Below are 22,506 nucleotides of genomic sequence, written 5' to 3'. Positions count from 1 at the left end.
TTTGAGACAGAAGAATCTTGTTGCTGAACTGGACAACTCCTTCAGTGACAGACTGCTGCATCCTAGGTAGACAAAAGAACATTGATGCAAATCCTTCCTCTCAGAAGCTGTTAGACTTTACAACCATCGTGACCTTGCATCTCGTTGATCACATCCCTGCTGTTATCTCCAGAGCCATTTTTATTCTCTTGTTAATAATCTTTAGCTGCTTTCTATGCACAGATATGCACAATTCATACACTTAAAAAAAACAAAGAAAAAAAAAAACTTTTCTCAGTTGCACTTTTTTTTTTCATGAGTGTGCTGTGTTTGAAACCTGCCAGGTGTTTATTAACCCATGTTGTACGTTTGCCTCTACTGTGCAGTGTCGTATTCTTATTTTTTCCATTTCTATATTTTCACCTTCATTTGAACATGCATGCAGCTTCTATTTACCTTGAACTTGCTGCTGGTAATCCTGAATTAACCCAGTGGATAAACAAAAGTTATTTCTATTCTATTCTAATTTAGATCAGAGTGTAAAATGCTATATATATTATATAATTTTTTTTTTTCAGGTGCCTTCTTGTTGCTAGACCAGTTCAATTTTAGATGATGTCTTAGTCATGTAAAATAGAACTGTTCAGGCAGTAATCAGGTCTGGGTTGGGCATGTAAAATTGAACCCTGATATATGATTAATCACAGTTAATTCATTATATTAACAAACAGGGCGATTGTATTTTTATATCAGGCCAGGGTGCCTTGGAAAACTGTCCCCCCCTCCCCAAGTGTCAAAAGAAGTAGAGAAACTCTGAATAAGGCATATTTGTCTGTTGGCGACTGCAGTCATTAGCTAGATGTGATGTGCCGTTCTTGGAAAGTTTGCGGTGATTAATCTCTGCACTGAGTCATTGTGTCTCTTCCACTCTGATGTGACGGCCTGAGCGCTGGGTGTTCGTCAAATAAATGTCATTGGGCTCTCCATGATGTTTAAACAACACTTAGGAAAGGCTGCTGCACCTTCCAGGGGAGAAGCTCACTGTCCACCTCCGACACATACGAATGCCTTCCATTTTCTTTTATTTTTTCTTAGCCTTCCTGCAGTCCTGGGAGGGGACGAGTGGAGCCCGCCTGAGCTTTTCACCCTGAGCGCGGTCCCGGCGGGGTCGCACCGACACTGCGTTCACTTTTACAATTTTTCTTTTTTTTTGTTTTCTGTGGTTTTTGGGGCTGATGTGCGACGGAGTGTTGGGGCTGTACTGTGTAAAAATAAAAGACAATTATGAGAAAAAAGTTGTAGTATTAAAGAAAAAAGTTAAAATAAAATGAGACTAAAGACATAATTTGAGTCATATCTAGACAATGAAGTTGTATGAGAATAAAATTGATATACAAGAATTAAGTCAAAGTATTATAACAAGACATTTATTCTCATCATACTGTGACTTCATTCTCGTTTTTCAACTTTATTCTCGTGATACTACAATTTCAGTCTCGTGTTTTGACTCTATTCTCATACCACTTTATTCTGTTAATATTACTTTATTCATACTACTTTTTTATAATGTTATAGCCTTAATCCCGTAATTTTATTTCATTATTTTTTCAGCGTGGTTCTAACTCTACATCGTGCTAACAGCTTCCCTTTTGTCTGACCGTGCCATCTGCCTCGCTCTTCTTGAGCGCTGAACTGGGACTGCTGCAGTTAAAGAACGAAGTTAGATGTTCTACATGATGCATATTTTCTTGTCGCTTTGTTTCAGCTGTATGCCGTGCCATGCCGGCTGACAGATGCCCACCGTACTTCCCTCCAACGTAGCCGCCCGTCACTTTGTGCGTCTGGACCCATCTCCCAGCAGCCTAAGTTGATTAAAATATGCGCATCAAGTGCTCAAGTGTATAAGAGAAGTTTGAAAGGAGAGCAGAAACACAATCCGCTCAGGCTGAGGCAAAAAAGCCACAGAGCGGTACCGTTTCCCTCCGAAGATATGGCTTGTGCAAACAGCCCTCCATTTAACAATAACAGCGGTCTCACCCAGCTAGGCCAAGCTAACTAATGACAGATCCGCACCTTAATGCTGAGCAGTTGTTTGGGTTTAGTGCGGCGCAGTACATCTCGTGTGTGTGTGTGTGTGAGCGAGTGTGTGTATGAGGGAGGAGGCGGGTTTCAGGGGAGGAAGAGAACAGCAGTTGTCAGCGTGTGGCTCGTGCCACTGGAAAACTCCCTCCTTCAGCCTGGACGGAGAGCAGCACCCTCCACTCCCGCGGAGACGGAGAGAGAGAAGCTCTGACGCAGCGAAACACTACTCTGGACGGCACAGGAGGTCCAAATATAACGCAGCACATTTTTACACTTTATTAAATTGTAAAAGGAGGCAGGCGGAGGGCAGATGGTTCTTACTGTTTTCTACTGTTTTCATATCGAATTCTGTCCACGTTGGGCATGGTCGCTCCATTTCCTGTTTGGGTCCCTCTTCGTCTTCACAGTTGCAAGTCATTAAAATTAGTGGGGTGAAGTTTGAATGATGTAATAAGACTTATTTGATTTAAAGTAAAGGCAAACCTAATCTTTACATGATGTGTTATGAAGTTATTCCCTTATCAAAAACATAACTGGAGTGTGTTCTGTTCTTTCATGCATGTCTGAGGAATCCTTCAATCTTTAATCTCCCATGGAAACCAGCTGTGTGAAACGCCTGGTTGGACCTAGCCCCGCCTTTTGAGAGCTGCAGGTTCCAAGCCTCCGAACTTCTGCCTCACAGAGCAGCCCTCTCCTAATTTCCCGCCCAGCTCCTTCAGACTAGCCAGCAGCAATTAGTAAACACCTGGTGGAACTGAGCATCCTATTATACAAGCTACTTCTCGGTGCAACACTGGTAAAAATGTTGTTAAATGGTTAAGAACATTTTTACCATGGCTCCTCTATTAACCATAGAGGTTGTGATGACTTCCTGAAGGTGGAGTTTCAGAAAGAACAGGAGTTTCTTAAAGAGACAGAGAACTGCTCTGTCTCTTTCAAGGAGTTAAATTTACAATTTCAATTTTCTTTTAAGTCATATTTGATATGTGTAGCACACAACAGAAGGTAACATAGTTTCTTGATTGTGTTATAAAACGGCACTATATGACTGGAAAGACATACTGCTCCTTTAAGACAAGGTAGGTTAACAGGACAGAATTGTTAGCAGATGTTTTTTTTCGACAAGAACCCACTGAATATGTTCTACTGGATAATATGCATCTCAACTCTTAAAGGTCAGGATAAAACTGTGCTAAATATTGTCTAAAACTCATCAAATCTGTTACAGCCATAACCGTAACTACAGTCTTATAGTGCAATAGTTAGTGTGTATCGTCTGTCTGCACCACATTTTACAAATTCATCTAGAAGGTAAAATGAACTGCAAAGCTGAACACTTCATACAGTCTAACTAAAAAGGTTACTTTCAAGAGAATAAACAATGCTTTCCAGAAAGAAAAAAAAAAACATTTGGTTGAACCCAGTGACGTCATCAATGACATCATGGACCTATTTCAACAGGAAGTGCTTGGCCAGCCCCTTACCTACACCTGTTCTGGATGTGGGATCTGAACGAAGCGGCAAACAAAGAAACATTAACAAATGTAACTTAACAGAAACATACATTTTAATAGACATTTTATAAATGACCTGTTTGTTCAGAAGCTTTAGCTTTAAAACCATGCTTAGATGCAAGCTAACAGAATGCTACCCCGAGCTATTCCACAATAACATGAAGCAAAGTTAGCGATGTTAAACTAAAACATTACAAATAGCTAAAATAAGATGGAATTCATAAAATATGAACATGTTTAAGGGACAAATGGTGAATGAATACAATCTTTGCCACTTTGTCTCATACTCCATTTGCATCTTGTGGTCAGCAATGCATTACCTCTGTGTGATAAGCTCTGAAATTTCTATTTTTGTGCCGCTTGTGTTTAAATGCTGAAGTTGGAACCAACAAAATTGTCATTCAACCATGTCTGCTTCCTTCACGTCGAAATGACACAAAAACTGGATCAAATCCAACACGACCATTTGAAAACAAATTAGTTTTCCAACTTAGGGCCACATTCAGGTTTGAAAGAAGGACATTTTTTATTTTCATTTTTATTGTTTAGATCATAAAAAAACGGACCACATGTTGGTAAAGGGAAAAAAAAAATCAGCTTTGGCCAACTTTTAACTACAATGTGAATGTTTGAGCGGTTTCTGTTTACTAGAGAAATTTAGGTTTGTTTGACGTACTTTTTGTTTGGAGAGTTTTTGTGATGCTGACTTACAGACTCCAGCAGCATCGACGGACTCCGTCCTCCCCACTTTGGTCTGAATTTTTGCTGTTGCAAAAACCTGCAGAGATTTTGTAAAGTAGTGCGTTTTAAAACTTCACCGGGTTGTGCAAGAAAAGTCATTTCTGTCTGCTCAGATGGCTCCATCTGGAACGTTTTAGCAGCTAGACAGTTGAGGTGTGTTTTCTCCAAGTTAACCTCCATTGTGGCATTCTTCGAGAAGCAGATGAATCAAAGTAGAAGAATAAACGTGTTTTTTATTTTATTCTTTTTCATGTGAATGCTATCGCATATCCATTTAATCACTTACCAGAACAGCTTGAAGCACGTTATGATGTAAAATTAAGTGGATGTGTAATGCAGTCATAAACTAAAAATAATTTAAAAGGCTTCTGAAGTGTGTTCGAAGGCCTCTTCCTCCTGCCATTCCCCCCAGTTCCTGGCACGTCAGAAAACATTAGACTCTTCCTGCTCGGAACCACGGAGATGTTCGTTTAATGAAACGGTGATGATATCTCAGTACTTTGGCTGGAACGCTCCACTCAGAGCTCCATCCTGCTTCGACCGCAGCCATCCGGATTATGAGAACACTTTTGGTGAAAGGGAGACATCGGAAGGTTTAACGGCCTAAGTAGTCAAAGTTCAAGCTGCTGGCGGAAAATAAAGCCATCAGTGCCTTTTTTTTTTTTTTTGGGATAGTGTGACTTTTTTTTTTTTTTTTTTTTTTTTTTCCTTTGTCTGGACACCAAACAACTTAAGACAATTTGTCATTTTTGAGCTGTACAAGCAGGCTCTAGTGACCCGGGTCGGCCTGAAAAGTCCATCAGAATTGCATAGCAAATATTTGCGACGTAGTGTTCACAAACGCACTTACCATAATATTCACGACCGAAGGTCCGGGACGCTTATTTTTATTGGCTTTCTGACTTTCCAGAGCAAACACAGGAGTCGAGACTCTACACACACATGCACACACAAAAAATCAAACAAGGCTCTTCCAAAGGTATGGAATTTGAATTGATCTTTTTGCAAGTTTGAAGAAAAAAAAACTAAACTGAGAATGTAGGGTTTGAAGGGCATATTGTTCTTTTTCTGAAGAATAATTAGATTATGATTTAAACATTTGATCATTTTGGTTTTTCATTTGAAGAGGGGACAAAAGAGACATTTACACTCAAAGAAAAATCAAAATGAGGGTCTACACAGCACAAAGTGGTACAAATAATAGTGTTAGCCTTGGATGTGCAGGCATTAGCCTGGCATAAGCTCGTACTTTCCTCTTCAAAGAAAACTTTTATCTGTAAACGTCATACATTAGAGGCTTTTACAAAAGTTCTCTTGACAGTTTACTGTAATCCAGTGTGACACCAAGCATTAAAGTTCTGTATTACACGGAGCAGAAGTTAGCTTCTGATTGAGGCTTACAATTTGGCTAATGGCGAAAGGGCTAATGCTAACCTGTCTATGCTAATGGCCATCAGAGAGAGAAAAGTAAGAAAGAAAACTTTAAATACATAGCAGCTTTCAAATTAATTACAAACAAAATAAATACACAAAACAGCAATTCACTGGGTGACAAGCCTAGCATGCTAGTTGTTAGCCTGTCTAAAATTAACACAAGTGAGTAGTTTCCTTCTCATTTGCCATCCTTAAACTGCGCCATACCTCAGTTGCTCAGTTGTAATGTTAAAGTATTACAAGTGATTAAAATTGGTCAAATTAAAGTCAATATTTTGTAGGAAACTGGAGTGTTCATTGCAAAATAGACCTTTTAGTCAGTTTTTCTTTTGGTTTGTTGGTTAAGAGGAAATTTAAGGGATTTAATTATCACAAGTTGTTCTAAATATCAGATTTGGACCAATAAACGTGACATTTCAGAACACATGCTATGGGTCAAGCTCAGGAATGTTTACTCTATGTCTGAGGCAGAAGTGCTCTATGATTACAGTGGCCGGCTGTCTCACCACGATTAAGCTGCCTTCTGAAGTGCATTCAAAAAAATAAAGTATAGATTTATCCAACAAGGCTGCTTACAGACCGAGCGCTGAACTTCAGATAAGCTAACTGCTCCCGACAGAAACACGTGGCTTTAACTGTAAAGCAGGTGAGCAGTACGGATAAACTAACGCTAAAGCTTCAGCGTGTCCGGCGCTGGCCTTCCTTACTGCTGACGGCTCGTTCAGGGCGTTCTACGAGGAAGCATCTACTTCTCTCCTCTTCCTCCTGGTTAACCCACATCCTGGTTTAACCTCCCACTATTCAGAATTGATATGTTCAGTCTTGCATCTTTAAACCATACATGTTTTTTTGCTGTAAAATTCAAAATCCATCTGAAATTTATGAAACACTGATGATCATGTGTGATCCTTTTGTCTGGTTTTTCAAGCATGTGCTTTATTTAAACCAAAGCGGCCGAAGCACTGTGTCCTGGCTTGATTTGTTACATCTGGACTCTTCACCTCCAGAGCTTCCTCACTGTCAAAGTCATCCTGCGGCACACTGATCATTTAATTCCCAACTAAGCTTTTCCGAGCAGGCTTTATCTCGCAGATTTCCTTGTGATTGTGCCCATGACTCGTAGCTCTGCGCTAAATGGGGTTCAGATGGAAGTCGTGGACAGAGGAGACGGTCTATTGTCAGGAGTCTCCTGTTACCATTTCAAAACGAGTAACTGGTCTGTGAGGTTTGATTTGAAGTTCAAAATTATACACGACCTCTGAAGAGCTCCCTACTTGGTACATGACATGAACATCACTTGTGAGAAAAAGCCCCCCCGAAAGAAATGACAGGATAATGATTCTTACAACTTTGTGTTGTAAGAAGAGGAGGGGAAATAAGACGGTAACCATGGAAATTCTAGCTCAAAACGTCTGATCCTTAGCTGGAGAGGAGCCAAATCCAATCCGTCTTGCCTCAATGATAATCCAGATTTCCTCCCACCCAGTTTTGACCTGTCTCGTCTCAGCAATCCCTGAGACCACATTACAGGTTGCTGTAATTAATTGCTCAGTCTGATTTCCTGCCATCAAAATATCTTACTTCATAGCTTCTCAAGCTATTACCACCGTAATAGTAGGTTTTCCATGTACAACCATGAAACGGTGCAAAAAGAGTTGGAGTTTGAGGTGTCGTCATTCAAACACAAGGAAAGAGGAGAAAAACAATCTTACGTATCGACAGCACCCGACTACTTGATTTAATAACATGTTACATTGTGTTAGATTTGAAAGTTTTATATTACAAAATTAAAGACTAAGGCCCTTTGAAAATTAAAAGCAGAAAATGTTGATGTTTTTTATTAATACCATCCTCAAATCCAAAATTCAGTGTTGTACAAAAAGGTGTTGAGGAATAGTCGTTACCTTTTTAAGAGATACAAATTGATCAACTGGGTTTTTTTGTTTTTGTTTTTTACACTACTGCAAATAGCTTGACTTCATCCTGCAAGAATATAACAGTAATCCACTCAGGAGTGAAGGGAAGTCTGAACTACCTTTTGCAGGAGGCAAGCTTTTAAAATTATACAGCGAAAAAAGCAGCAACACTTTCCCTTCAAGGTGAGAGCGTAGTGACTGTTGTGTATGTTTTTTGTTTTTTTTTCCCAACAGGCACAGTCCAGCTTTTATACACATCGAAGCAGGTGTCGCATTGTTTGTACTTCACCCCGCAGAGGTTTGTGCGTAGTCGAGGCAAACTCTACTGGGCACATCCACACACAGGTATATTTTTTTCCGCTGCGTATACTTACTCAGTGTTGCTGCATAAACTCCGGCGGAAAACCGTGTTCACATCAAATTGTTTCATATATGAAGTTGAGCTGAGAAGGTTGGCAGTCACCATGAACAGTTGCGAGGTGGCTGTCCTGGTAGAAATGTTACTAGGCGCCCAACGAGCTGATCAAACTTGCTCGTAGTCATTCGGATTGTGGGAAATGAAGGAATTTATCATGAGAGTACGCACAATACATCCGAGTGTGTAGTAGCCTTTAATGTCATTTAGTAACTTTCAACAGCCAATAGCAGCTTTCCTCACTGAGGATGAGTGAAGTTCTGAAAATTGGGCCTTTTAGCCATCCAAAATGAATTAGAAACTACCCAACAGAAAAAAAAATAAGTCGACCTATAAAAGCTTGGAGTCTTTTTTTTTTCTTGCACAGCACATGACTTGATTTCTGCTTTAGGAACAGACTTGCTTGCCATGTCTAATTTACCATCTACTCTCTGCCAATTAGACTCTGAGCCATTGACTGTACTTATAATCTAAGCAAATAGGGTGAATCCACAGGGTATTAATTACAGAGAATGTCATAGTCTTTTCTTAAGCTGCCTCAATTTGTGATTTAGCTGGAAATGATGGCCACTTCTTTCATACCAAACCATTGCCAGGTGGCAATTTAAAGAGTGCCCTTTGAAACTCAAGATCTTTGCTAAACTCTGTTTTTTCCCCCCGTCTTCTTTAACTCGGAGCCACTAGCTGAGCTGCTCATCGCACCACTGAAGCCCATAATTAAAAATCTCCAGTTACTTCCTCCTTACCTTTGTTGACCCCTGCCTCGAGGCACAGTCGCACCAGAGTCCAACGGGCTGCCTTCGGAAAGTCATGGCCGGAACTTGGCCTGGGTGCTGGATGGAGGTTGGATGACTTTGGAAAGTGATGGGATGTTGACTCAACGGTGAAGAGGGTGGGTGCATGTGGATATCGACAAAGAGCAGGCCAGGCCAACAAATGAGCAATGACTACTGTGTCGAAGCTCCCACGCCGTCTTATGTGGGGTGGGGGGTTGGTACCTGGAGATGATTGCAAAAGCTTGAGAATGACTGCAGTGGGTGAGAAAACAAAGATGTAGACAAACAGATGAGACTTGGCAAAACAGAGCCAGAGACACACTGAGAAGGATCGTGTTTCTCTCTCTCTGGGGTTGTTATTAAAGCAGGATCCAGTACCCAGGAATGAAGGAATGTCTGCTGACGTCTTTCTCATCAGGACGGGACGGCGAGGTGGGGCGGGTGGAAAGTGTCAGTTCGCATCAGGAAGGAACCGATACAGTGAGGACATCTGAGGATTCAAATATTGCCACTCAGGGGGAAAGAGGTTAAAATCAGAGGTCTTACTTTCAGGAAGAACGCAAGAGAATCGCAGAGAGGGAGTGACAAAGACTCAGATGTAAATTTAGCCCTGATAGAATAATACCTAAATCCGCCATAGCCCAGTGGGCTGAGACTGAAGGTAACACTGCCTTCCCTATCCTTGGGACCCCCTTGTCAAGTCCCAGCCCACTGTGGTGAGTGAGCGGTGGAAGACCAGAAGGCCATACATACAGTACACACTCTGTGTGTCTCATAGGCTCATTCAGCCATGTGGTTTGGCAATGCGAGTAGCGATGTAGGTGGCTTTCAATGATGATATGGAGACCCATGTGTGCTGAAACTAAGTATTCAGTTTACCTCCACCATTAAGACACATTACACATTGATTCAGTGTGCGAGGGTGAAAGTGTTGCTTTACTGCAGCTAATCCCTCATGATTAGCCCAGACTTGACATTGTGTTGCTCCTTATATTTGTCCTGTAAGTCAACTTTGGGAGCCCCAATAAGGAAGCCGAGGCCTAAGCTTCTGCAAGCAGAGCAGGAAAGAGCCGGGCATCAGCTGACCGAGGCGACGAAGGGGAACGTCTGTTTCCAGGAATGGTGGCGGTGCAGTTAGCCTACATGCCAACTACGAGGCATTCCTGGCCTCGTCAGCCAGACATATATCAGCACTGCTTCATATCAAAGACCTTTATTTTGGCATTTCGTGATGTTTGCTTGGAACTGGCACTTTTTAATAAATTCAATGGTACACAGTGTTAATGCACAGGAAAAACACTAGCTAACACCCGTTGACGTTTCTCTGGGTAATATAGGCTTATAGGAAGCTTAGATAACTTCCTATACGATAGCAGTGGGGACATGTGGAGGTTATTGGCACAGACAATCTTTGTGGGACACAAGGAGCAACTCTTTGAATGTATTGAAGTCACAGAAAATAACTTTTTAGTGATGTTGTAGCCAACAGTAGTAGTAGTGAAATTAGTGTTTTCAAGTACTTTTCAGGTTCAAGTTGTCGTAGCCAGATGGAAAATAAGTACAAATGAAGGTATACACGTTATTTAAGAACTGATCCATCGATCAGAGAATATGTTGTCTCAGCTATCGTGTAGTTTGACCTTTGCAACCAGCATGTTTGCTGCTTCCAAGCAAGGCCTGGTAGAGGTGTATTCACTTTCAAGACTTTATGCAAGTCTTCCTAATTAAGAAATTGTTTGTCCTGTCTGTCTCTGTGTTGCCCTGTGACAGATTGGCGGCCTGTCCAGGCGACAGATCCTGCCTCTCGCCCGGAACATTAGCTGGAGATAGGCACCAGCAACCCTCCTGACCCCAGTAAGGGACAAAGGTGTACAGAAAATGGATGGATTTAACATACTTTTCTCCAGGTATGTTTCCATCCATTTATTATGTGAATTTTGAGTGAACATTTAAAATGTCGTAAAAAGAAAATGCGTTTAGAGGTGTTTCCAGTGATTTACTGTTTCGGAGTAAATCAACCAGATTTTGCAAGGCATAATTTCATCAGATGTTGATCCCATGCATGGCTGTAATAAACAAGATGTAGAAGTTGCAAACTGTCATGAATCAATCGTCTCAGAAAAGTTTTTTGTTTACTCATTTTTTGAAGGTTTTATTTAAGGCTGTTACTTTAACACATTCATTTGGATTAATTCATTTTGTCAATTTTAACAGGTTAAAATTTTAATGAAAAGCTTCTTTCTTTCTTTCTTTTTTTTACATACCAAAGTCACAGGCCAGAACGTTTGTGTTCATGTGTTCCTGGTTCGCCAGTAAAACTGACGCACAAGCAACAGTGGTACACAGCAGCAATGGATGACCAAACCACTTCCCTTGGTCCGCTGGGGATGAAGCTTTGCTTTGGAAAACCACCTGATGGAATACTGGATATCATTTTGGATAAAATAGTAGCTAAAATCTCTGTGTATCATTCTTATGAACACATGCTAGCCTCATGAGTTGGGTGTATTGATACACCTATAGAAAATTAGATAACACTTGTAAATTGCTCAGAAATTATACTTACTGCTTATCCATTATACACCTAAACTACATCAATATAGTCACATTAACATTACTGAATTGTAGTAAAGAGGAAGCACAACACGTCGCATGAACAGAAGCTGCTACTGTACTTCGAAACCTCCGTAAGAACTTTCCTTGAGGCGATTTTTCTATTTATTTCCTGTGTTTGCCTTTTTCTCCTTTTAAAAATAAAGTTATGAAACCTATTAACCCGGCGGTTAAGTAGCCGGGCCCTGATGTTGCTTCAGACCCATGTGCGGCTTGTCCTCCTCTCCTGCCTGTGTACACTGAACCCGTGCCAGAGCGGGCGCTCCGCTGACTCGGACACGGTGCCCTTCCACTGCGCGCTGCGCCGAGATGCCGATTCCTCGCTAGGTGCCAAGTGATTTTTATCACTGGGAAAACAGCCTCCTTCCAATCTCGGCCCTCTTAGGAGCATATGAATACACTTTACACTCACTGGAAGGAAAACAGGTAACCCGAGAGCTGGCTCGGGGGGCGAGAGCTGAGCCTGCAGGTAAAAAGGACTGCAGTGTGTCAGCATGTGTTCGGTGTGGCATCTGAGCGAGTGTGTGCGCCGGACTTGTTCACACTCGCAGATACAGTATAAAGAGAAGTGTGTCTGCGTAGTATTTTTGGGCTGAGCCTTAATGCTGCGTAGACACTTTGCACCTAGTTTTGGCACCGGGGGTTAACGAGACGAGCCGTAACTGCAGCTTTTTAGCCGGGGACTGGATTCTAGTAGCATGCAGAGGTAGCACAAAAATGAGTCTTCCCTTGTATCAGTTTTTTATATCTATAATTTAATTGTGTTTTTTTTGTCCAGTCACAGACCAGTTCTTACGGAGGTCCAGCTGAGGAGTTACCGTTAGCAGCTTTTCCTGAGAGGCCAAATGTCTAAACTTAAATGTTTTCTCTAAAAAACAGAAACAATTGTCCCTCCTAACAGTTAAGTAGACTGAAATCATAACCAGCTCACCGGACTTATTGTTCCACTTCCAATAAAGAAGTGTATTCAGGGCCAGTCCAAGCCTTTTTGGGGCCCGAAGCAGATTTTCATTTGGTCCCCCCAATACCAACATGTCAACACCAGATTCTTTATCATCTACTCTTATGTGTGTAACATAACTACTGTTAATATAATTTATAATGGGCTTACATCATACCAGTGTTATTATGGTGGCCGATTTTAACCACAAAGGGGTAGAAATTAAAAGAAAAGAAAAAACTTTAAATTTGCAGGCAACAAGTTTTATCATATATTTCCCTAGCAGTGGCAGCAGCCATCGGCATGAAGAGATTCATCCGTTATTTGTCTAACTACTATAAAAATAATAAATCATTTGTCCATGTGTAACAGCATGTGGTTTGCTCCCTCCCAGCCATACTTTACTATGCGAGTCCCCTGAACACAAAACCCCATTTTCCTTTGTTAAACCTTTCCATGCTTTAGTCAGGACTTTACAGATGTTTTTTCAAGGTGGTTGGTTGGATTTTCTGTATCTTTTAAAACGGCTGGAATCAGCTGAAACCTGAGGCCCGTCTGACTCACTGTTAGTCTTCCCCCGCTCTGAGGTTTTGTTCACTTTTCTGCTAACTCGCTGCATACTGACATCTACAGGTCATATTCAATAAATTATAACATGCTGTCAGATGAGGCCTGTTTGTCAGATTAAAAGTATATTTTGAAAATAGCCACCTTTAAGTGTGGCATTAAGCGCACTTTTCTTTAAGCTCACATTTCTGTTTTTAAAAAAGTGCTTTTTTTATCGGTCTGATATAATAATCTAATTTTAAATGTTATGTTTTTATTAGCTATAACTAGATGATCATCATAATTAAACATCCATCCGTGTGTGGAAACTTCACAAGAGCTGGCTAATACATTTTTTTTGTTGTGCATACAATCATTTAAAATGTAGCAGATTAATATTTATCTTCAACATCATTTCTAAAATCCACATCATCTCTCGTCATCATTCCAGGTATCTAAGTTGTCGGTTCAATTGGGGACCAAACTTCCAACTTTTGTCACATTTTCAGCTGCTGCTGTTCACTTTCACTCTGCACTGAGTCAAAACAATCAAACCCTTTGAGAAACCTGTTCCTCTCCTCACCTGTGGTGGCGCCGCTCCAACAACCAGAAATGACATGAAAACTTCTGAAGAGGACATTAGCTCAACTTCCTTCCTTACAAAATCTAAACAATAAAGGAGTAGTGTCAGATTCCATCAGTTGTAAAAGATCACGAGCCATTTCTGCCGCCAGCGCTAGTTTGCTAACATTTGTTTTGGTTCTATTTACCCGGAATGCCCTACATTATAGTCCACTTCCTGCTTTTGGAAGCATCCGATTTTGATTGTGCACTAACACAAACCATACCTTTTTTTGTTTTGTTTTCTTTTGAGGCCTTTCCAACTTTATTAATAAATGTTTTACATCTTTTGTCCTCATCCAGCCGTCATTTTAAACCCACTTGCCCACGTAGCATCATGAGGGGACACACCATCACTGTTCTCATTTGTTTGTAGCTGCACAGTGTGGCCATTTTTCTCCCAACATCAAAATTTTATAATTTTTGTTTTTCATCTCAGATTATTTCCAACTACTTTGTAATGATACTCGGTAGCAGACAGTATTCTCACTGTACCGTACCATTAAGACGTGACACTCACTTCCACTGCTACCATATAATGTGTCATTGTGTATTTGGTTGGCAGCTCTGCTTGTGCTTGGATTTAATATGAGTATAAATGGTGGTTGCAAACAATTTACCTCAGGAAAAAAAACCATGAAATAATAAACAGATATAACTGCGGATAGTAGCTTTGATTTATGTCCCTGTCAAATCCGCGCTCGTATTCTAAACGCCCATGTAGTCGTAATCAGAGGTGATTTCCATTTTAGTTTTAATCACACATGAGGAAATTAAGCCATCTGGACAGGAAAGATCTCAATAATTAGGAAACTGGTGTAAGAACTCCTCCTGTTTGTTTCATGTCAGATGTTCAGTGTCTGTGTCCATACAGTAACCACTCAGTTATATATAATATGTATATATATTCACCGCCCCCTCCTCTGCTCCATCCTTCCTTTTTTTCACTAGAGTTGTTTATTTTAGGTCCTTGCATGAAAAAAAGCGGTAAAATCAAAACAAGGCTAGCGTCACTCATAATATTTGGAGTGGAGGGCGATTTATTTTCCTTTTATTAAATGCTGATTAATATGCAGCGTTGAGTAGGCTAATACTGAGGGTTTTATTTCCCCTGCATCCTGTGCTGCGGCGGCTGAGCCTCAGAGGTGGAATCAACCTCGCACAGACTGGAGCTGAAGCTTTCGGTCTGGTTTGCATTAAGAGGAAGCGCTTCGGTTTACTGCAATTTTTTTCTTTTCATTCTTTTATCAAGGAATCTCAAGGGGGGAAAAAAAGACTCAAACTGTCAAATGTCACAGTGCATCCGGAAACTATTCCAACTTTTTTTTTTCATCTTATTTGCTTACGTAAACGTGATTTTCTTTTTGTTTTCTATTATTCATAAATTTGCGAAACACTTAAAAAATTTTCATCCCACTTCGTTATAATGGGGTATTTTTGGGTGCAGGGCTTCTCCATGTTCAGCCAACTCAAATTTAAGACTTTTTAAGACCTTTTTAAAAGAACGTTATGAATTAAATATAAGACTTCTATCGCAATAGAAATGTACAAAAGAAAATCACATTTTATATTTCTCTGTTCTGTTTTGGTTCCATCTTCTCCACAGTAATAACTTTGTTGAAACAAAATTCTTAAATGTGTCAGACTGGTCCTTGATCATTGTATTTAAAATCCACTAAGGATCTGATTCTGGAGTTTGTGAGGCAACTTTTGCTTTTTTTTTCCCCCTTTCGCTGCTCAGCTCTCACTCTCAGTGGCTCCGCCCCGCTTAAGACTTTGTTTTGATTGGCAGAATGGCAGCTTGTATTCTCAAAAAAAAGGGCAAAAACTATCAAGTATGAATTCCAAACTCAGTTTGGTTACTGAGTTTTGTTCTGATTGTGGTTCTGGGTATATTAGCAGCTAGTTAGCGATGGCCTCAACTGTTGGAGTCACAGAACACAATAAAGATGTGTGCACGTGACTCAAAGTTTTACCTGACAGAAAAATCCCTCAAGAAAAACAATGTATAGACCTTAATTTTAGGGACATTCATTAAGATTTTTTAAGGATGACACGCAGGTGTAGAATTTTAAGGAAGGAGATTAATTTAAAACAATTTGGAATGAGGTAACATAAAATATAGAAGAATGTAAGTGTTGTGAATACTTTCCGGATGTTCTGAATGGCAGGGCTGGGCGCTTGGATCTAAATATCAACACTGTGGATATGAAGGTGAGCACTGGCATTGGATCAATGCCAGCTATATTGAATATCTTCAGATTAGCTCTGACCATGCATCATGGGCAGATGAGGACAACATCAGTGTTTTCCAGCAGCTGCAGCACACAGGAAATGTGCTGCACAAGAGTAAGATTTTGCTCACTCTGCCAAGGCTAAATGGGCAAATTTTGGACATAAATGGCTGTTTTCTTCCACCAGAGTTTGCATAATGAATTTTTGCGAGACACTAACTGGCTGCAAATATGTTTTCCCCATTTAAAGCCCATTTATCATGAGGAGGTAAAGCAGACTCTCAGGTCAGACTGCCATGCCTTGTTGCCATTCCCAACACTTGGATTTCAACTGACGCCGCTTTCAGCTAGGCTATGCTGTTCCATGCTAGGCGCGTGTCCACCAAGAGGACTGACACATCGTGAACTATTTCAGTTTTTTGAGTTGAAACCACAAACTTAAATGTATTTGACTGTAAAGCACCAGTTTTGCACATGTAGAGATTGGAATTTTAAATTGTTCTTATCAAAATATCTTAAGTTCAGTCAGTTTGGATGAAAGCGACATTGGAGACCTGCCTATTCGTGGTTCGGTATCAACAAATTCATCTCACAGATTTCAACTACAATTTAATTTGGGAAAATTTACCTTTCTCATAATTTTTTTGTAGAACATATCCCAAATATTATAAAGAAATTGCAGGTTGGGAAGCTGCAAATGCTGCTTGACTCGCTATTGGCTTTCAATTCCAAAGAAGACAATCCAACGCTATTCATTTTCCTTCATTCATTGGCTTCTGCTGAAGACCAAAGACAGTTTTCACTGTGTATTGATTTATATTAAGGTATATTTGGTGTTTGACCTATTAAAGTCGACAGCTATGAGCATTTTTAGACAATATGTTGGTAGTATTTTGCCCATTCACTGTAGCTTTAATATATCTATCCATTTGGTCTCTGGCATAGTCTTGATGAAGTTAGATAAACGTCTGCAGTTACTTTTTATGGTAAATTTGTTTTTCTCTGTCCTTTATGTGGCATACAACAAAACTGCAAACAGAACAACATCCAGATTTCTTTTCGCTCCTTTTCCACAAAAGCAAGATTTGGCTATTGTACAATTTAGTTGTGCTCTTAACAGACTTTTCAACCTGAGCGGTGAATTTCTGCAGCTCCTTCAATGTTACCATTAGCCTCTCCATCTTTAATAATGCAAAGTTCTTTTCTACTCTCTATTGACTGTACAAGATTTTTTGGAATCACAGTAAAGAGGCTAAAATACAAACAATTACTAAATAATTTGAGTTTCGTTTATCAAAATAAAACATGAAAACTGTACATATGTAATTGCAATATAAGGTATATTGCAATTACATATTGTGGACCTGTCACATAAAACTCTAATGCAATATACACACACGTCTGAAGTACGTAATTTAACAACAGTCCTGGTAGAACTTTTTTCGCCGACTGCTCTCAGAAATTGTTCAGTTCAGATTACCAAACCCAATCCACCCAGATAGCACAGAATGATTGAAACAACATTGAATCAATGTCAGCCAGAAACATTGAATCAACGTTGAACGCTGACATTGAAACAACATTGAAAGTTGTCGGTGACTTGTATGTTGAATCAACGTTAGGGTTTCAACCATAACTGACATTATATCAATGTTGATTCAACCATCATCTGTATGTCAACTTGTATGCATACTTGTGTTGATAGTACATTGAATCAGTTATGAATCAATGTTGATTCTACATTATATCAATGTTGAGTCAGCCATCATCTGAACGTGGATCTGCATCCGGATTTCGGTTGATTCTACATTGAATCAATGTTGATTCAACACTCATTTGACTGTGGATCTGCATGCATATTTGTGTTGATTCTACATTGAATAAGTTAGGAATCAATGGTGATTCAACCATCATCTGAACGTGGATCTGCATGCATATTTGTGTTGATTCTACATTGAATCAATGTTGATTCAACACTCATTTGACTGTGGATCTGCATGCATATTTGTGTTGATTCTACATTGAATAAGTTAGGAATCAATGGTGATTCAACCATCATCTGAACGTGGATCTGCATGCATATTTGTGTTGATTCTACATTGAATCAATGTTGATTCAACACTCATTTGACTGTGGATCTGCATGCATATTTGTGTTGATTCTACATTGAATAAGTTAGGAATCAATGGTGATTCAACCATCATCTGAACGTGGATCTGCATGCATATTTGTGTTGATTCTACATTGAATCAATGTTGATTCAACACTCATTTGACTGTGGATCTGCATGCATATTTGTGTTGATTCTACATTGAATAAGTTAGGAATCAATGGTGATTCAACCATCATCTGAACGTGGATCTGCATGCATATTTGTGTTGATTCTACATTGAATCAATGTTGATTCAACACTCATTTGACTATGGATCTGCATGCATATCTGTGTTGATTCTACATTGAATCAGTTAGGAATCAACGTTCATTCAACCATCATCTGAACGTGGATCTGCATGCAGATTTGTGTTAATTCTAGATTGAATCAATGTTGATTCAACACTCATTTGACTGTGGATGTACATGCAGATTTGGGTTGTTTTTATATTGAATGAAAGCTAAGGATTTATGTACATTTTACGTCTGATAGGTCTACATCATAACATGCCACTAAAAGTTTCTTCACTGGTGTTAAACACTGTATTATTGGCAGATGATGCGTAAACTGTGTACAAAGGTTTAAAAATGACAACATGGGTTTGATTTAACATTTTATTTAAGAAAAGAGGGACAGATCTTTAAACATATTTGATTCCTTTTTGACTGTCAAAACAACAGTATGTTGTCCACAGAAGAACAGAGTCCATGAGGTTAAGCTTTGTACTGTATGAAGTAGGGAAACAGTACAAGTTGTGGTAACCCCAGTTTGACTCTGGTTGGCGTCACTTTGATTCCTTGCGATGTCTTCCTCTCGTTCTGGCGCATAATGAAGCCACTTCTTGACAGTTTTGCTGCAGTCCTCAAGAGTCAGCTTTCGGTCAAACTGCAGAGCAACAGCTGAAAAAAATAAAAGTGAGGAAGGTGCCAGTTAGAAATATGATAAACATTTGAAAAGTTCTGAAACACAATGAAAGATTAAACACTGTACTGGTTACAGGTCTGAGAACAAATACAAACCATATAGTTCCCCATGTACACTCACTGTTAAATTAATATCTTAATCTTTCATTAATATTTATCTTAATGTTTACATATACAACTGCATTTACCCATCAAGCTGCAGTATAGTGTAGGATTTATGATATTGATATTAAATCAATATTTAAAATAAAGGGATGTTTATCAGAAAACCTAACAATAAAACTCAGGGAGGATCAGGTTTATTTAACACACCAGAGACAAATAAATCGAACAAAAGGTGATTTATAGTGTAGTTGGAAAAATTATAATTTATACAGAATAAACTTCCATCAAATAGCTGGTTCAATCTTCCATCAACTACAAATATTTCCAAATAAGTTGATTAAATTCCTTAAAAAGTGTCTATATGCTAATAAAGATCCCACACAAGTAACAATAGTCCAGTTCAATTTAACCAGTTACCAATCCAAGGATCAACAGACTGAATCAGTCATTAGCAGGTTTAGTTCAGTGTTTCACCTGCCTTACATGTTAAGTGTTTCCCTTCTGCCTCACCTGGATTGAATCTGTGGATGATTAACAACCTTCTGCACTTCTTGATGGCTGCAGACGGTCATGTAATCATCCAACTCAGCTGTTCTGGTACAGAGGCTCATTTAAGCACGACCCTAAGCATATCATAATAAAAAGTTAAAAACAAGTGATTACTATCACAACAATTTAAAGCCCACCTGGACCAGCCAGCCTTACACTTCCTTGTCCACCACATGTTCTCCAAGACCAAACAATAGGCCCCGCCCTATTTTAAAAACTCAAATCCCACAAAATCTCGCAGGATTTCATACTTAGGCGTGGAGTGGTGGGTAGGATGAAAATAATACAAAAGGAGACATGACCTCAATTATTAAAAATATCCGTTTTGCCCCAAAATAACCAGGATTACTATGGGCACAAAACAATGCCCTTATTTTTCAATAAACACATTTAAGATCAAAGTAATATTGAAAAACTTACCATAAAAGTGCTCAGCGGAGAATTCAATTCAGAAGCCGGTAGCAAACAAGCCAGCAGCAAAGTGGCTTTTTGGTTGGGACAAACCACAAGTGTAAAATTGGGGAGGTGGACTGTACAACTCCTAGTACAGACTTGTAGATGTTTTTGTGTCAACACATTATGCACAGTCAGTAATAATATTTACAGACAAGTAAGAAAATGTACAGAAAGGAATCACAACCCACTGTTCTCAACATGTAATGCTTAATGTGAAACATGATTAACCCCCACCTAGTAATAAAATGTTCTGACCCAGAGCTCAAGGAGGGGGAGGGAAGAAGGAATGAGAGGGGGTAAAGAGGAGAAGGTTGGGAGGAGCGGCTGGGTGGGGGAGGCTTGGGAGGGAGTAGGGGGAGATGAGGAGGTGATGAGGGCTGCAACAAACTGCCCAGATTGCACACAACGGTAAATAAACGTTGAATTATAGTTAGAATGGTTGATTTTTGGTTGAGGTCAACAACTGACGGTTGATCAACCATCAAACAACCATCCACCTCCAGCCAAGTAACCAATGTTGAAACTGTGTCATTGAGTCAATGTTGTTTTGTGGTTGAAATCTAATGAATGAAATGCTAATGTCTGATCAACGACTGATCAATGCTGAATCAATGTTGAATCAATGTCAGCTCTTTTGCCACACCCCTTCCCCTCCTCTCCTCCTCATCAGAGCTCTGGGTCAGAGCATTTTATTAGTGAGTGGGGGGTATTACATTCTAAATTAACCTCTGTAAAGGACAGTGGGTGAAGATTCATTTCTGTACATTTTCTTTCTTTTTCATAAAAAAAGTCCTACTGACCATTTGTGTGTGATATATTGACACAAAAACATCTACAACTTACTACAAGGAGTAAGGAGTGGAGCGGTCCACCCCCACCATTTACATGAGTGGGATGTCCCAAACACACAGCCACTTCGCTGTTGGCTTGTTGGCAAAAGATGTTAATTCAATGTTGAATTGCCATCATGTGCAATCTGGGCAGGCGCAGAGCTATGGGGGGGGGGGCTTAAATAGCTGATTATAGACTGAGAAAGTCTACCGCCTGTTGAGAAAGGTCTATTTAATGTTAAAGTTACTTTCCCTCAATGGAATATATACTAGTCAGTCCCAGTGACCGTTTCACTCACGGTTTAGCCGATGTGTGTCCTGGGTAAAGATCAACCAAAAAACGCAGACCAACCTCCCCGCCCCTCGCTCAACAGTTTCTGGTAGCGCAGGCGATAAACGTCAGGGGCCTGGTGATTGGTTAGGGGTCCGGTAATTAGCCCCGCCCCCCGGCCCAACGCTGACTTGTTCCACTAGTGAATCTGGGTACAGAACGGAATCACAACTGTTGTCAACACATAGTGCTTAAGTTAAAATGTGATTAACCCTCACCTAAAAGGGGTTGTGCTGTGGTGGCGCAGGGGTTAAGCACAAACCACAATCAAGGACTCAGTCCTCAACACAGCTGTCACAGGTTCAATTCCTGACCTTGGCAACCTTTGCTGCATTACCCCCCTTCTCTCATTACCCACCTTCCTGTCAAATAAAGGCCACTAGCCAAAACAATCTTTTAAAAAATAAAATGTTAAAAATGAAAAACCCTCACTTAAAATTAAAGTTGTTTCACCCGATTGAGGGGTAGATGGGCCCAGGTGGGGGGAAAGAGGTGTGTGTGTGTTTTTGGCAGGTGGAGGGAAGGGGGTTGGGCGTTTGAATGGCAGGCGGTGGTGAGGGGTGCAAAAAACACCTGAACACTTTGATTACTAGTTTTTCCCCAAACCTTGTCCTCAAGGCAAACTGACCTGCATGCTTCAGCAAAACCTTGTTAATCAAATGTTAATTAAAATCATGTGTGCTGAATTAGGGAAATGGCTCAAACTTGCAGGGCAGTGTGCCTGGTGCCGGTGCTGAAAAACACTGGATTCGATGTGGCATTTCAATCAATGAATGTTAATTGGCTAGAATTGAATGGTTGTTTGATGGTTGATCCAGCTTCTGTCGTTGACCTGAACCATACATGCAACCTTTGTGATCATTATTCAACATTAAATTAACATCGTGTGCTATCTGGGTAGTTCTTCCCCAAACCTTGACGTCAATCAAACTGACCTGCGTTTTTTCAGTTCAGCAAAACCCCGTTAATCAGACGTCAATTAATATCATGTGTGTTGAATTATGGAAATGCCTAAAACTTGTAGGGCCTGAAGGACCAGTGCTGAAACACACTGGATTCGACGTTGGCATTTCATTTATTTGATGTCAACCACAAAACAACATTGATTCAATGACACAGTTTCAACATTAGTTAATTGGCTAGAATTGAATGGTTGTTTTATAGTAGATCCACCATCAGTTGTCGACCTCAACCAAACATGCAACCTTTGTGATGATAATTCAACATTGAATTAACATATTTTCCAACAAGCCAACAGCGAAGCAGCTGTGTGTTTGGGACATCCCACTCATGTAAACGGTGGGGGTGGACCCCTCCACTCCTTGTAGTAAGTTGTAGATGTTTTTGTG

General features: G+C 40.0%; 1 long non-coding RNA gene across 1 annotated transcript; it reads right to left on the bottom strand.

Annotated features, from left to right (window-relative positions):
* Nucleotides 1-18,563: 18,563 nt before the first annotated feature.
* LOC148153583 (uncharacterized) lies at nt 18,564-19,699 on the bottom strand. Its single transcript, XR_015761484.1, has 2 exons — nt 19,502-19,699; nt 18,564-18,862 (listed from the first exon to the last, which is right to left on the bottom strand). It is a non-coding gene; the product is annotated as an uncharacterized LOC148153583 (long non-coding RNA).
* Nucleotides 19,700-22,506: the final 2,807 nt, after the last annotated feature.

This window comes from Poecilia mexicana, unplaced genomic scaffold (genome assembly GCF_051168715.1).
Source record: "Poecilia mexicana isolate PSO_F unplaced genomic scaffold, ASM5116871v1 scaffold_19, whole genome shotgun sequence".
In the NCBI taxonomy this organism is placed as follows: Eukaryota; Metazoa; Chordata; class Actinopteri; order Cyprinodontiformes; family Poeciliidae; genus Poecilia; species Poecilia mexicana.
Note: the sequence above shows the minus strand (reverse complement) of the source record. Positions and strands in the feature narration are given on the sequence as shown.